The sequence below is a fragment of the Lissotriton helveticus genome, chromosome 10 (assembly GCF_964261635.1).
Source record: "Lissotriton helveticus chromosome 10, aLisHel1.1, whole genome shotgun sequence".
Lineage (NCBI taxonomy): Eukaryota > Metazoa > Chordata > Amphibia > Caudata > Salamandridae > Lissotriton > Lissotriton helveticus.
In genome coordinates this window covers 1,172,458,747-1,172,474,063 of record NC_136071.1, presented here as the reverse complement: position 1 = coordinate 1,172,474,063, position 15,317 = coordinate 1,172,458,747, and the positions used below count along the sequence as shown (strand labels likewise).

Genomic DNA, 15,317 nt, shown 5'->3' with positions numbered 1-15,317 from the left:
CATATAAATCAGTAACCATATCATAATAAACGAAATGTTTGAAAAAACAGGAGGAGGGAAGAGAGGAAAGCTCACCTCTTACTGGAAGAGATTTCTCAGGACTGCTTGTCCAACAGCCGAATCCCCCTTTGCAGCCGCCTCCAGGCAGTAGTGCCTCGTGAATGAGTGAGTACTGCTCCAGGTGGCCGCTCTGCAAATATCCTTTATCGATACTCCAGCAAACAGCGCTGTTGACGATGAGATCGATCTTGTGGAGTGCGCCTTCACCTGTCCTTCCAACGGTTTGCCTGCCGCCTGGTGGCAGAAACGGATCGCACTTGATATCCATCTGGAAATTCCCTGCTTTGACAAAGGAAATCCTTTTCTTGGGGCCCCGAAGGCCACAAACAGCTGGGGCGTCTTCCGAAATCCAGCTGTGCGTTGCAGATAAAATTTCAGACATCTCTGAACGTCCAGAGAATGAAGTGTCCTCTCAGCCTGAGTGGAAGGCCGAGGAAAAAAAGAATTCAGAACCACCGGTTCATTCAGATGAAAGTCTGTCGGTACCTTCGGAATGAATTTGGGGTTCATTCGTAGGATCAATGTATCATTCTTGAACTGCAAGAAAGGTTCTTTGATAGTTAAAGCCTGTAGTTCCCCTACTCTCCTTGCAGATGTGAGTGCCAGAAGAAGCGCCACTTTCCATGATAGGAACTTCAGTTCAACCCTATGAATAGGCTCAAATGGCGATCTCATCAGTTGAGCCAGGACCACATTCAAGTGCCAAACCGGAGGTGGGGGCCTGACTGGCGGAAAAACTCTAAACAGCCCTTTCAGGAATTGCTTAATTACCCTTGCTGATAGTAAAGAAGGGCCCGATCTTGTCCTTCTGTACCTGGAAATAGCTGCCAAGTGGACCTTGATGGAAGCATGAGCCAGACCTGCCCGTGCCAAAGATAGAATGTATGGCAAGAGCTGATGCGGAGCTGATGAGAATGGATGCACTCCATCCCTCTGGCACCATAAATAGAACCTTTTCCATTTCGCTCTATATGTCTTATTAGTGCTAGGAGCTCGTGCCTGTGACAAAATGTTCCTGCATTCTTCTGAAATGTCTAAATCCTTAAACTCTCTGTGTTCAGGAGCCAAGCTGTCAACTGAAGCGAGCTCGGGTTCGGGTGGAGAACCTGGCCGTTGTACATTGATAGAAGGGTCTGGTTGGGGTGCAGATGAATGGGCCGCTTTTCCGATAGAAGAAGCAACTCCGTGAACCAGAACTGGCGAGCCCAGGCAGGCGCTATTAGTATCATCCTGCACTTGTCCAGCTTGAGCTTCTTGAGGACACGAGGAATCAGGGGAAATGGCGGAAAGGCGTAAACAAATGCGCCGGACCAAGACATCAAAAGGGCATTCCCCAGTGACCCTCGATGGTGTTCCCTGCTCGCATAACACCGGCATTTCTTGTTCCTCGGTGTTGCAAACAGGTCGATCGCTGGGGTTCCCCAACGGGAGAAGATGTCCTTGACCACTGTGTTGTCCAGTTCCCACTCGTGTGAGACTGCCCTCAAGCGGCTTAGCGTATCTGCCTTCGTGTTGCATACTCCTGGAAGGTGTTCCACCACGAGCGTGATGTTCTGTGAGATCACCCACTCCCACAGCAACTGGGCTTCCTGAGAAAGCAGTTGTGATCTTGTGCCGCCCTGCTTGTTGACGTAATGCATTGCGGTGGTGTTGTCCGTACGCACCAGGATGGCCGAATTTGAAATCCTTGGAAGGAACGCCAACATTGCCAATCGAATAGCCCTTAGCTCCAGAACGTTGATATGCAAGCGACGTTCTAATGGTGTCCAATGGCCACTGACCTGGAGATCTTGCATGACCGCTCCCCAACCCTGAAGGGAGGCGTCTGTGGTAATGACGCGAGGAGCCGGTGCCGCTCTGAAACTGAGACCCACTGCGAGGTGAGATTTCTTCATCCACCATGAAACCGTCCGTTTCATCTGCTGGGTGACCGTTACCTTGTCGTCGAACGACCCTTCCACTTGTCTCCACTGAAGGTCCAGTTCCTCCTGCAAGGGGCGCATTCGCAGCCTGCAGTGCGGAATCAATTGAATACAGGATGAAATCGACCCTAGAAGAGATTTGTACATCCTGACTGTCATCCAAGTTTTCCTCTGCAGCCGAGCGGCTGAAGACATGAGTTTCAACTGTCTCTCTTCCGATGGGAAGGCTTTGCACAACTGAGTATCGAGGATCGCTCCCAAGAACTTCACCATACCTGACGGTTGAAGAACCGATTTCTCTCTGTTGAGTTGCAAACCCAGATGAATGAAGAGGCTCAAGCATGTGTCCACTGCTTCTGTTGCCTCTTGGAAGCTTGGTGCCTTCAGCAGCCAGTCGTCTAAGTACGGGAATACTTCCAGCGACTGTCTTCTCAGAAAAGCTGCTACCGGGGCCAGCACCTTTGTGAATATCCGAGGAGCGGATTTTAATCCAAATGGGAGCACCATGAACTGGAAGTGACTCTTGCCCACTGTGAAGCGAAGATAACGTCTGTGAGCCGGATGGATCGGGATATGAAAATAGGCATCTTCCAGGTCTAGTGTAGCCATGAAATCGCCTGGATTCAAGAGGCGCAATATGTCCTGGAGTGAAATCATCCGAAACGACAGCTTCACGAGATAGGTATTGAGCTCCCTTAAGTCCAGGATCGGACGCCACTTTAGTTTCGTTTTTCGGATCAGAAAAAATCTTGAATAGAAACCTTCTCCTCTTTGTGATAGGGGAACACGTTGGATCGCCCCCTTCCGAAGCATTTGTTGAACTTCCAATTGCAGAAGGTTTAGATGTTTTGAAGTAGTGGCGTGGGGAGCTCTTGTAGGTGGAAACTCCTGGAATTCTAGAGTATGCCCATGTCGGATGATGTTCAATACCCACTGATCCGATGTTATTTCTTCCCAGCTGCTCAGATGTTGAGATATCCTGCCGCCCACTGGAGATACCAGAGGCGGAGGAACAGTTGGCAGAGTCAGGAGGCCGCTATTGACGCTTGCCAGCGTCTTTGCCCTGACGCCCCTGACGTCCACGAGCGTTCTGACGAGAGAACGATTGAGACTGTGACTGTCTCTGATAATATTGATTGCCGTACTGTGGTCTGTACGACTGCGACTGCTGCGAGTATCGCTGTTGTTGATAACCACCTCTTGGAGAAGTGAAGCCTCTTCCTCTCGCTCCACGGAATGGTGTCTTTCTATATTGTAGGTTCCCCAGAGCCCTTGCTGTCTCTGTGTCCTTCTTTATTCCCTGTAGGGTGTCATCGACATGTTTCCCAAATAACATGTCCCCATCAAAGGGCAAGTCCAGAATCTTATTTTGGACCTCTGGTCGAAAATAGGTCGCTCGTAGCCACCCCTGCCGTCGAAGAACAGCCGCGCTGCCCAGAGCACGGAAAGAAACGGTGGCGATGTCCATCGCACAATCAATCATCTCAGAAGAAGACCGTTGTCCTTCTTCCAGAAGTTTCCGAGCTTCAGCTCTAGGGTCATCCGCCAGTAATTCCACATAGTGCGCAACATCACTCCACATCTGGCGGTCATATCTTGCTAGAATCGCCAAGGCATTGGCCGCCCTGACCAACAAACTAGCCATAGAAGAAAATCGCTTTCCAGCGTTGTCTAACCTTCTACCCTCCTTGTCCGGTGGAGTTGTGAGGGTGGCCGAAGGATTCCGTGATTTCTTCTGCGCCGCCTGCGATATGACTGAGTCTGGTCTAGGTTGTCCAATCAAGCAGGCGGGACTGTCATCCGGAGCTTTATACTTTTTCTCCAAGCGTGGAAGTGTTGGAATGACTGTCGCTGGAGACTGCATCACCTTCTTTCCTTCATCCCAAATGTGCTCTACAATGGGAATCGAACGCACTGTCTTACGGTATGCCTCTTTAAAATCATACAAAAAACAATCCGTAGATGTTGCCGGCATGGCTAGCTTAAAGCGTGCCGTGGCTCTTTCCATCAAGCTGAAGAAACCTCCCACATCCGCCGGAGGTGAATCTACCGGGTCCGGCACCGGAGAAGCCGGATCCTGTGCTATATACTGGTTCCATTCGTTATCAGGATTCTGATCCTGGTTCTGTTCATCCTCATCCGAGGTATCATCCTGGACCTGTGTCTGCCGAGGATATTCCCTCTCCTCTTCCCCCTGTGAAGGGGCCACAGACTGAACTGCCATCACCTGAGGCTGAACATGCGCCTGACCTTCCACTGGTCGCGACCCTTGCCTGCTTCTATACTCCTCCAGCATTGCTCTCAAGTCCGTCAAAAGACTCATAGGCATTGTAACCGTGCCCTGTTGTGCCTGAGTTTCCTGGTATGCGACCTGTTGTTGATGTCGCTGCTCCTGCCCATAATAGTACTCATCATCCTGGTCAGAATCGTGGTATTTCAGATGCAACTGAGATGGGCTATATGCATCCCCATACATCTCATTCTCCGAGTACTCATCCTCATCCAACAACAGGGCTGGGGGTAATGATGACACCTTTCTAGGTGAAGTCATATCCGGCGTTATTCTCCTCTTCCTGGTGCCTCTATCACCTGCCGTCGACGGCATCTCCATAGTCTGAACCGTCGTCGACGGGACCGTCGACGAGACAAACTTCACCGTCGACGGGATCGCCATCGTCGACGGGCTCGTCATCGTCGACGGGTTCGTCATCGTCGACGGAACTGCCATCGTCGACGGGCTCACCCTCGTCGACGAGATCGTCGTCGTCGACGAGATTGCCACCGTCGACGGGATAGTCATCGTCGACGGAATTGTCTTCGTCGACGAGGTGGTAACCGTCGACGTAGTCATCGTCGTCGACGCTGTAGTCGACCCAGTCTTCGTCGACGGCATCGTCGTCGAAGTCCTCGTCGACGCTGTCGTCGTCGTCATCCTCGTCGTCGATGGATGGCTCGTCGATGTATGAGGAGACAAAGTCACCACAGAGGCTTTGGCGCCTTTTTTGACCACTGTTGAAGCCTCTACAGTTGGTTTCTTGAAGGACTTAGAAACTTTCTCCTGATGTGAAGGCCCAGCCGAGCCCTCATCCAGTTTTGCCTTCAGCACCTGAGGTGCTAGCCTTTCCCTCTCCTTTACACTCACGTGAGGAGATTCGCTAGGCCCGGGCTTGCCAGACCTATCAGAGGTCCCACGCAAAGCCTTTGAGGGGGGTTCAGATGAAACTTCCTCAGATGGTACACCCCTCTTCAAAGATGTCTTGGAAGATGATGATCTGGCATCTTCATCATCACTAGAAACCACTTCTTCCTTCTTTTCCAACTTTCTCAGCCAAAGAAGTAACCGACCTTCACGATCTCGAAGAGTCTTAACAGACATCATCCTGCATATCTTACAACCCTCTGGCTTGTGGTCAGGGTATAAACAGTATATACAATCCTTATGTTTATCCTCAGTATAAAGTCGTTTTTTGCCACAAGTGGCACAAGGCCTGAAAAGGCTCTTCTTTTCCTTATCAGCCATAGTAAGAATTTAAAGGAATCCTGTCAAAAAACAGCTTAAATAGTACCTCAACGTAGAAGTTAGAGCAGAGCTCTAAAGAGACTCCCTGTCATCAACGATGCGGTAGAAAATCTGAGGCTCTGAGCTTTCTCAGGAAGGTTCCACAGGGTGAGGCTAATCTGATTGGGTGCTAATGTGAGTTTGGGTCCTTTTACATAAGGACACCTATAGGCTACAAAATATAATGAGGCCTAGGCCTAATTTTTTACTTTTTACACCTATTAGGGTGTATTTACCTAAGTATATATTTATATATATATATATTTATTATTACCGAGGCTCCCAGTCCGACGACGGGGAATGATACAAGCAATGGGAATCTATGAAAGTTCCAATACTGGAGTAACTGCACATTTGTGGACAGCAAAACCTTTAGGATGGTGCCAGACTGATTCCGTGCACCCCCTTGGGATATGTAGTCCTATAGGCCAGCTAGCTCACAGTGCCACCATAAGCTCCCCTAACCCTAGGTGGGTAGAAAAAGGTTCAACATGACAACCCTGGTCCGCCAGGAATAGTGGCAACAGATCTAGAACCATTTTGCTATGTCACTCGTGCTCTCTTTCTCTCAGAGAAATGTACAAGGAATAAACAGTGGGACTTTGCCAATATTTATTGAACGTGATTCTTGTATAAAATATATGTGCTGCGATGATCAATAGACAGAAGCAAATGAAGGTTATTAAAAGTATTAGGACAGTGACCAGAATCAAAGTTCCGCCATCATGTTGAAACAATGTATATATGCAAGTATATAAAACAATATAGAAATATTTCGTACTCCTACTATGTGTCCCCTAACCTAAGTGTCTAGGGTGTGTGTTCTGCCAAGAATCCTCGTACTGGAAGATCCAGCCCTGTTACCTGAAGGGAAAGAATGTAGGACTTTGTCGTGGTCATGAGCTGGACAACCCATGTACAGATATCAGGAGGCTTTTGGGCCAAAGCATCAGCATGTAGAGACCTCGCAAATGACAGCAAAGCGCTCCAACACCTGGAAACGGATGTTTGTTTACAACAATAGGCATCCTTGCCTTGGGCCGAGATCTTAATCAGGCTGCCACTGTTTGAGTGTTATGGATAGCTATCTCACCACATGTACGAAAACAACAAGCACGTTTGAACAACGTATGTATAAACCTTGATCATGGTGTCAAGGTAGCATGATAGTGTTTTTGCGAAGTTGATTCTGGAAGCAAGTATAGTTTCCAAGAAACTAATCTAGACTGTCACTGATGCATATGTGTGTCAGAATTCATCATGTAAAAGAGAAGGCAACTTTAGGAAAGAACCATGTATGTGTAAAATGGATGTATGACGGTACAACGCGTGCTTTTACAACGCGTACCGTTACTACGCAGATTTTACAACAAAAGCCGTTACAACGACTTGCGTTGGGGGGCGCTGGATAGTGGAATAGTTTAATTTACTATTCCAACTCCAGTCCCCGTGGATAGTAGGGAAGGTGTTGGATAGTAAATTAAACTATTCCCTATCCTAGAGCGCCTCCCAGCGCAAGTCGTTGTAACGACTTGCATTGTAAAACCTGCATGGTAATGGTACCGCATTGTAAAAGTTTCGTCGTAAAGGATGTTTCCTGTGTAAAATGACAGGGTTTCCCTCCAGGCCTAACTGGGACACATGACATTCCATCACTACAACATGTTCACACATGATTCTCACATTATCTCCTCTTAGGACCAACAAAGATCTTGGGACCCTAGAAATTATATTTAGATAAGGCTGTACTACTGCTCTATCTCCAAGAACCTCCATCTAGACACCTTATGGTTATTCCATCACCATAACTCTATGAGCATAACGCTTTGCAAATAGGCCCTTATCTCTTTTCCCATCTCTGAAAGATCTTCAAAGTTATTGTACTTCCATTAATGCCAGGGCAGCCTATTAGTAGAGTATGTTCCCTCTCTGTTCATGTATAACTTGTCTTAGTTCATCCATAGAATTTAAAGCAATTCTTAGCAGCAAGCACAAAATGTGTGGCTGAAGCAAGTGCATTACGGTGATGTACGCAATAAACTCATGTCTCTGAGTGGATGAATAACACAAATTAGTAGATTTATATAGCACAGCTTATTACCTGAGAGGGTATCCAGGCACTGTCAATGGGCATGGGGAGATTAAGTGATTTTCCCATAATCACAGGATGTTGAGACGACGCCAAGGCATGAACCTGAATCCCCTGCTAAAACTAAATATATATACACACACACACAGACTTATATATGTAGTCTGCTCCTTAGTAGCTCTTTTCCAACACCTCACTTCCCAAAGAGTATACATATTGGGTCAACTGTGGTATACGTATCCTCATATTAAATGACAAATTGCAAAGCCCTGAGCTTAGATGGAGCAAGTGCAAAATGTCGGAGATCCAGTCTTGCGTAGAACTGTATCAGCAGGGACAATGTGCACGGCCAGACTGGAAGTCATGGGTACAGGGTGTTTATCCTGTGGACTAGAAGGGTGGTGGCCGTTTTTGGACCCAGGGGGGGGGCAGCGGGGGGGAGAGGCGGTTTTGTTACAGGGGCTCGGTTTTGTTGCAGTGCTGCAATATCAGCCCCCTGTACCAAAAGCGGGAGTGGTGCTTCCTACACGCACCGCCCACTCCTCACCCCTCCCCAAGGCCATTCGAACTGGTTGCCAGGGCTGGTTTCTGTTCCTAGTAACCATAAAGAGTAATGGGGTGACCCAGTATCCCTCAGAACCTGGGAAATCTGTTCCTAGTAAGGCCATGACCATATGATGACTAATTATTTTCCTTACATTCCAGATTGAAGAGCTTAAAGTCACAAACCATTGTGCCACATTTACTCCTTAAAAGTACACCTATGAGTATGGAGGTCTCCACAGACGTAACAGAGAGCTGCTTTCTAGTTCCAATAGGTAGGTATTAGAGTTCTAGCTCCCAATAAATTTCACAGCAGCATTAGGTCACTAAATGTACCAAGTTCTAAACAATCCGCCTTGAAGCCCAAACCACCACCCCGGAGTGCGTGGGCATATCCCTCCCCATAGTTGCCTTAATATAGCTCCGAATATTTTCCAGGAGAGTGTTATTCCATAGCACTTCTGCCAGATATCAACTTAAGTCCCCTTTTCTAGACTGCATCACCAGCACCATCCAGGATATTAGGATAAAATTGGTGCACATGCTTAGTGGTTAAGTAGCATTCATAAAGAAGCTTATATTTTGCCTGCTCATGGGGAGACTTCTATAAGCCCTGTAAATAGTAGTACACAGCCCCTTCCGGTTCTCTCTGATAATATTTTTTTTTAGATCTCAGGTCTATCAATCCTGGAATTTCTAGACATTTTAACAAGTCTTTTTTTTTGCAGTATTTTATATAGTCCCAAAATCATTCCCCCGGTGCCTATTTGATTTCTTACAAATCTTTCCACAGGAGTCAAATCTCTCTAGTGGCTACTTATTTATTTGTTCAAAGGATGCATTTGGAAGTACTGTAGCCTACTCTTTTCAGGGATGCTGTAGACTTTCCTACATTGGGCAAATAATAGGATCTCTCCGCCATTGGAACATATCTGAAAGTATTCTTCACACTCCCTTCTTTCAGAGTTTGTATCCATTCCCTTGCATAGCGTGGATGAAATCTGGATTTGCATTACTGGTGTATTCGGGGAAAGGAACATAGTTATTTTTGCATCACTAAAGACCCTTTCACATACCCTCCTGTACTGCTATGATGGTCGTGGATAGATATGCTTGGTGGGGTCTGTGGTGATTTTCCAGCCATGGAAGATTTCAAAGGCCCTATCCATAAACAGCAACTTCTTTTCAGCTTCCACTTCAGGCCATTTAAGAATAACTCTCAAATGGACAACCCTAGAATAATAATAATTCCTATTTGTTAGGCACGAACATATTATTCCCTTAAAGGTTTCAAGGGGCTGAGGGCCATCGGGGAGATTAAGTAAACTATTTCCCAGAGTCACATGATGCTGAGCTGCGGGGATTGAACCATGAACCCCGTGCATCGGAGTCAGCCACTCTGGCCACACCTCTCCCAATAAGGTGTGGGCATGGAAGAAGGCCTGCTCTATGGGGAGAATGTAGATATTTTTCGCTGACTCTGGTCCTCTTACCTGATTATATGAAGCGAGTTAAGTCTCACTGAAGAGACTAAAGTCTCACTTGGGGAGATGGACCAGGAGGGATTGGAACAGACATAGCAAACTTGGGAGGATATTGATTTTGAGCACTTTCATTCTACCTATGCAAGATATGTGCCTAGAGATCATTCTGTGGACGTCAGACATAATTTGCCCTTTCAGGTGAGGTTGGTTAACCCCATACCAAGACTCCACCGTCTTAGTGATGTTTAGGCCTAGGTAACTGAGTAAGCTGGACACCCATCGAAAATCACTCACTCCCATTTCCAGGTCGAGGCCACCCATCACCCTGCGATGTCAACTTCAAGATTTCTGCTTAGCTCTGGTCAACCTAAGAGCTCAAGACTGCTTTAAAGAAAGTCAAGATGGACACCACAGCTGGAAGTGAAACCTCTGGGTCTGTAGGTCTCACCAGGACATCATCCACAAACATGCAGAACTTATTTTGCTGTCCCAAAAATGTAATGCCTCAGACTTTCTCATTTCGTCCCAGAGTGTTTGCGGAGGCCCTAAGTCAAATATGAAAGGGGACAGGGATAACCCTGTTTCAAGTCCTTGTCAAGATTACAGGGATGTGAGGGGATGTCATTAAGTGTGGCCTTTGCTTGGAAATGCTGCTAACTACCTAAACTCCAACCTGTTAATTTAGGACCAGAATTCAACTTGGTCAGCAGGGCTTCTAGATACAGCCAGCTAAGCCTACCAAATGTCTTTTTGCATCAAAGTTGAGAAAAATTACCAAAATATTTTCAACCAAGTGAGCAATTTTTCGGACGTTATCAATGTACTGTATATCCTTCATAAGGCCTAATTGGTTCGCATCAATCAATGGCTGGTCTGGAGTCAGTCAGTTTTCTGGGTCCTTACCTATTTTGTGGACCAGGGAAATGCCAGTGCACTGCCAGACAGAGTAGCTACACAATGACCATAGAAGTAATTGTGCAGAGCAGTTAAGGGTTCTACCAAATACTAGATATTAGCGTTGTAAAATAGTACTGTGAAGCTGCCTAGCTCTGATGATTTAATAAGACACACCTCTCCCAAAGACTTATTAACTTGTAAAACATCAATAAGCTGCTCTAGTTCCTCCCTCCAAAGGGCATGTAGCAACACCATGTTGCAATGCTGGAAGTAATCTTTAATCTCTGCAGCCTTCTCCAAGTTTGGGTGACAAAGGTCCTAATTGTCCTCTTTATCTTTATTGTGAATCTTCTAGCAGTCTGAACATGGAGTTGGCACACTAATAGAATCCCTACCTTATTGTTTTTTTCATAAAAGATCTGAAACAAACTTCAGTAGCGACCTATAGGCCCGATTTGTCTGTAAGACATTCAATTGTCCCCTCAGCTTTACCAGTTGCCTCTTGCTTTTAATGAAAGAGTTTTTCTTATCAAGTTTTCCTAGGAAAGCTAAATCTTAGATCAATTGGTCTTCCATCAATTTTTCCTCCGCTGTTTTAATTGGCATCATTGTCGCTGACTCCCCTCTTACTGTCGTCCCATCTAGTTGGTAATGGGGCATCTCCTTTATTTAAAAAAAATTTCGAACAAGTAGGCCAGTTCCTGTTTTATCACCTGGTCCCTAAATATGCCTGGGGAGATTCATCAGTGGGTTCCAGGAGCCGCAAGAGGTCCCTTGCTCCAGGTAACTTAGACATGGGTATAGTCTAATATTGACATGTCTGAGATAGCTGCATCTAGTGTTCTACGCTTTAGAGGATGAGACACATAAGGAATCCTCTACTAGGACCTAGGCACAAGGCATTCTGGTATCTGGGTATAAACTAAGCCAGACATCCTCAAGTCTCCACTGGGCCAAGAGGCGTCTCAAGACCCTAGAAGATTCCTGTTGTTTGTCCTCCAGAAATACCGCTATCCAGGTCAGGTTACCGAACTGGGTTCAAATGAGTCCACTCCTCTTTCCCTTCCCACTATCGCCTCCTCCCCAAGACCCTCCATTAGCTTTTCGAAAGCGGCCTTCAGATATTGGTCCTGTCCAGCATTTGGAGCACACGTTTAGTTACGTAGAAGATCAACTGTGTCCCCAAATCTGTGCATTCAGGATCCACCCCCGGGTTTCTAAGCATGTGACCTTCCACCCCTTCACACTTTGTTCTTTCCTAGGATTGCCACCCCAGTCATCTTAGCATGTGCTGAAGCTAGTATTTAATGAGATATTTCTAATTCCTCATTCAAAAAAGTTCTCTGCGCAGCAAATGCGTTTCCTGAAGGAAAATAAGGTGAGAGTCATGCTTCTGAACATGTTTTTTTTTTTTTTATGGGATGAGAGCGTGTAACCCCCTGAATGATAAATGCAAGCAACTTGAAAGTACTGGTCACTACGAGGTACTGCCTCTTAAAGTGGAATTACTTGACTGTGTCACTCTAATTGGAAGACATAACTAGGGGTGGACCGACTGCGTGGAATTTAACTCTGTAGAATTCCGCAGAGTTACATATAAACTCAACGAGATTCTGCGCAATGCCCCCAATGAGCGGAAATAGTTGCGTCGCTGCTGGTGCTGTGATTTAGCGACGGGACCCTGTCTGGGGTGAAAGATAAGTGCAAACAGCACCACAGGGCGCAGCTAATGGAACTGATTTTGCTACCGCTTGAGTAGATTTTTTACTCGAGCAGCAGCCTTCTAGCTGTAAATGTTTGCAACTGCCTGTACTAGAAAAATCGCGCGGGATGTCCTAGCGATTCGAAATCACACTAGGATATGGCAAATCTCTCTCTTGCTCGCCAGTGTACCATTCCGGAGCCAATTGCGAGAATAAATTATACCACGCGGTGATTGGGATTAAGTGTTACAAGAGTAATGCAGAGTCACCAAAATTCCACCGGTAGAACAGAATATTTCGTCCACCCTTAGGTGTAACTTGGGAGTCCCAATCAAACCTTAAAAAGTGCCAAACAAAAAAACAGGGAGAGCATGCGGCCTAACAGCCAGAGCTGCCGACCTTTGGAGCGTGGAAACAAGTTCGAGTCTCGGCATCGGATCGGTATCCTGTGATTCTGGGCAAATCACTTAATCTCCCTGTGCCTACCAAAAAATGAATGGGCCCTTGTATAATGTAACTGGTGCTCATGTAAAGCATTCCGATACCTCTGAGTCGAGTTTGTGCAATATAAAACTGCAAAAAAAAACATATAACCAACAGTGGAACTATTTCACCCATTGCGGCTGGGATACCAAGGTGAAGTGAAGTTCTCCCAGGCTCTGTTGCTCCTTTTACCACTCCTCCTGCAGCCCTCAATCCACAGATGTCTCCCCCCTTGAGTAGGAAGTAATTAGGTCTAATTCGGAACTGTGCCCTCATATTCTGATGGGTCCTCCACCCCAGTGGGTCATTTGCTGGCTGATATAAGGCTCCTGATTAGGTCTCTCCTTTTCTTCTCAGTGTCTTCTGGGGAGGGTCTCAGCTAACACAACTACAGTGTTCTCTTGGATGATTGCTTGTAGGGCTGATCAGGCATCTCTCCAGTTGTGTCTACTCTTTAGTGCGATGGTTCAGTCACAGTAGTTCCTTAGCTTCCGCCCAGGAGAAAACTGATCTCATTTTGCCTTCCACATAAACATGAGGTGGAAAAGATACCTCAAGCGGTACTTGATTATTTCTTTCTACAGGTGGGCTGTTAGTGGTTCAAATTCTAGTCCCTTCTAAAGTTACTTTGGACAAATCGCGTAAAAACTTCGATTTTGGTGCCATCTACATTGAGGTCCCCTCTCCTCTGTGCCACAGAAACATTTTTTTATTTTACAAGATAGCAGTAAACTCTTGTGACGAGAACAGGTAGGGGCTTGTTGCGGCTCTGTGGTGGGCCTAACTGGTGTGTTCTGTCAAGTTTGATATGTTTGGGGGCCTCAGCGAGAGGATGACATTTTCTTGGCAATCATCAATTCTGGATGAAGGCAACCCACAAATTCCAATGTTGTTAAGGCGGGTCCTATTTTCAAAGTCTTCTAGTTGACCCTGGAGCTCTCCGTTTATCCCTGTAATAGCATTTTCTGCTTGATGTATTCATGCTCCCCTTCCTGCACAACCTTTGTTCTCTTCTGGCAAGAAGACATGTTCCCCTAATTCATTGAGTTATTTTTTTTTAGGTCTGATAGTTCTCTGATCCTGTCTGCACGTAGGCCTACCCAGTCTTTTCTGAGGCCCGTGAACAAGGACTCCAAGTACCGATGGGTGACAGGTGCATCTTCCAGTGCTGTATCTTCCATTTTGTTCATGTTGGTTCAGGAGGGAACTTGTTTGGCTTTCTAGATCCTCTCATCGTCTGCCTGGGGGTTCTTCGTCCATATGTCCTTGAGGCTATCCTCCTTCTTCCCAGTGATCGAGGTCATCAGTGCTATTTTGGCAGAGGGCTCCCACAGTGCAGATCACCTCAGCAGGATGGGAAATACTCTGCCCAGGGGGCCACTCAGACAGCTGTGTTCTAGGAAGGGTAGGGAACTCAAAGTCTTCCCCTGAAGATTGTCCCCTGTCGGTGAGTAGGTGAAGTTTGAGTAGGTTGCTAGTACCCATCACTAGGATTCACTTAAGGTTACTTTTGGAGGAAGGATAGGAGGTAAACCCACGGTTCCCGGATCATTATAGCTCCACATCTGCCAGAGGTCGCCTATTGTCCAGGCTCTGAAACTGCTTTGTTCTATGGGTAGGGAGGCAAAGGAGTGCCACAGGTTTCTGCTTATTTTGTTCATTTGGGGCAGTAATGGCACCCCCCCACAATCTCTTACTCTCCCCCCAAGTGTAATGGATATCCCCCTCCAGTCCCTAGTTGAATCCATGGTGGGGAGGGGAATCTCTCCTCCCCCGCTGTCTCTGTAGTTTAAGCTGGGCCAGCACCCAGAGTCGCCCCAAAGAGTTGTTCTCCTCCTGTTGCTGGGTCAGTCTAAAGCCCTAGGCTCAGGGAACCAATCTCAGGGTCAGCGGGTTCCAGCAGTCCTCCTTCGGCACTGTAATTAATTTCCCCATCGGAGAGGTACAGGGGCTATGCCGACTCTCTTCCACCCCCTGCAGTTTATGCTGCTCCCGGTAGGCTCCGCTGCCACTCTTTACTTCAGGTCCCATCAACCGTCTTGGAGCGCTCCTTCTTGATTCTGGACAGGGACGGAGTCTTATCACCTGCTTCACAGTCTGAGGGGATGAGGTGACTTCCCGATTTGCGATCCAAGAGGGTTGGGTTTCTGGCCCCAGCAACGTGGGTAAATTATAATGCCTGGGGCCACAGAACAAAAGAGATCTGTGGCCTTCTACACCACCATCTTGGCTCCTGACATAAATCACAATTCTGGTACATGAAAACTTTATTGGGATTTTCATTTTTCATGGGGCAAAGAGAACTGATTGAACTTCTTTGGTTTCTACTGCATATTAAAGAAGGTTTAAAGCAAACACATTTCCCCCTTGTATAAGCCCATATTTTCTATATAAACAGAAGAGAAAAATCTATTCGATTCTTATTAAAGCTGATGTGTCAAAAACTCAATTTGGTCCTTTTTAGAGCTGACGTGAAATGCCCATTACACTTGTCATGGCATACATACTGTATCCTATACATAGTGTGCGGTGCTTGGGTTCAGCCTCCTGCGGCTATTGGCTTTTCAGACTGTCAGG

At 46.6% G+C, this 15,317-nt stretch overlaps 1 protein-coding gene across 17 annotated transcripts in view; it reads right to left on the bottom strand.

Moving 5' to 3' along the window:
* The window catches only part of SATB1 (SATB homeobox 1), a 1,317,576-nt gene that overhangs the window by 148,852 nt on the left and 1,153,407 nt on the right, over positions 1-15,317 (bottom strand). The gene's annotated exons all lie outside the window — the stretch shown is intronic.